The 1,810-nt window shown below is 45.8% G+C and overlaps 1 pseudogene; it reads left to right on the forward strand.

Moving 5' to 3' along the window:
- Positions 1 to 863: 863 nt before the first annotated feature.
- On the forward strand, positions 864 to 1,609 carry LOC129498158 (developmental pluripotency-associated protein 4-like; annotated as a pseudogene).
- Positions 1,610 to 1,810: the final 201 nt, after the last annotated feature.

The following is a 1,810-nucleotide window of genomic DNA, read 5'->3' on the forward strand; positions in this document are numbered from 1 at the left end:
TAGATTAATATCTCTCAAATCCTTTAAGTAACAAGATGGCTGGTAAATACATACCTTGTTAAATACACTGGCAAACTGACATGTCCTGAGAGTAACCTCTAGAGCTAAGAGGGACTAAGAGGGACTAGGAGTCCCCGGATTCTGACTCTGAAATCTATGCTAAGTAGACAAGTTCAAATGGTAAAACAAAACTTCTGTAAATGGACTGAGAGAGAAAGAAAAAGGAAACATTAAAAAAGAGAAACCAGAAACCAAAACTGTTCAGCACATGCTCCTGGAGCCATTTATAATTCCTTGGTATAACTCAGTATTTAAGTTACTAGTTCTTAATTATCTGGGCTGCAACTGCAACTTATCACCTGGTCACATGTTTTAGGCAGAACACAGGCCAGACAAAAACAAAATTGTGATCAGTGTGAATTAGTTCCAGGACGTACAATTGATTGCTTATAAAACAAGAAGGATTTAATGTTATCACATTATGGGAAAGTGTTTGTTTTCTTCTACAGATGCAGCCATTAGTTAGGAGCATAACATATGGCTGGAGGGTAATTAAGAAGCTGGTGCCTCAAATATGAATAAATAAACTGGAGGGTTCAACCACCACGTTACATCCCTCTGTCTCTGCTAGTCTTTGTAACAGAATTATGACCCATTTCAGGAGTAAGACTTTTTGTCAACCTTGACTTCTCTTTGGATATGGAGAAAGCAAAAGGCAAAAAGAGCTCCACGAAGTGGGGGGAAGACTATCTGGCTGGCCAATCTCAACCTGCATCGGAAGAAGCCGAAGAGAAACAGCGGGTGTATGGTGAACCCCAAAGTTACCAAGAACCTCAGCAAGTGGGACCAAACGGAAGAGATCTATGAAAGAAGGCAAAGCTTCCTGTTCAGAAAAGACAGCACAAGAGAGTACAAGAGTAAGAATTTGGAAGAAAATCCCAGTTCCTCCATTACCTTTGAAACTGCCACCAGCCAACTTGCTTCACCGAGACATCCTGCAGGCCTGGTGCCAAGAACTCAAGCTGAGCACCAAAGGCCAGAAATTAGATGTATTTAAGCGAATCTGCGAATATGCTTACCCAGATCAAAAGAAGAACATTCCTGTCACCGCAGAGGAGGCCAAGATTCTCACCCAGACACAAAGAAGGTTGATGATGGACAAGGGGGAAATGTCTCTAGAAAGTCCTGGAACAAAGGATACCTTCTGATCGAACCTACCCTCCTGAAGTGGCTGCCCCCCTGAGGGGTCTGATGCTCTCCTGGAGGGGGTCAATACTGTTGTTGTGACCACTTCGGCCCCAGATTCCGTGTTTGCCTCCTGGTCCAGAATTGCAGCCAGGGCTGGGAAGATGGAGACAGTGGCATCGCCACAGGAGGCCCATGGTGCCAAGTGGTGTGTGGTCCATGGGAGAAGTATGCCTGCAGGCACAGAAGGTTGGGTTCACCTGCAATTTCATGCAGGACAAGCCTGGGTGCCTGAAAAGCGGGGGAGAGTATGCGCCCTCTTCTTGCTTCCCGCTTGTAACTTTCCACCCCACAGCTGGAGGACAATATGCTGTGCCCCAAATGTGTTCGCAGGAATAAGGTGTTAATGAAAAGCCTCCAATGAGCTTTCAATAGCAGGAAAAGGGACACAGCTGTGATTATAATCAATGGTACAAAGGGAACTACAATCAACTCCGTGGTGACACTGATGGTCGGACTATAGGCTGCTCACACCCTGCACGCTTCCTGCTTACAGGGGCACAGGCTAGTGCATTGCAGATGTTACCCTCCAACCTCCATGGGGCCTGTGGCTTCATGGGTTGAG

The sequence above is a fragment of the Nyctereutes procyonoides genome, unplaced genomic scaffold, assembly GCF_905146905.1.
Source record: "Nyctereutes procyonoides isolate TBG_1078 unplaced genomic scaffold, NYPRO_anot_genome, whole genome shotgun sequence".
Lineage (NCBI taxonomy): Eukaryota > Metazoa > Chordata > Mammalia > Carnivora > Canidae > Nyctereutes > Nyctereutes procyonoides.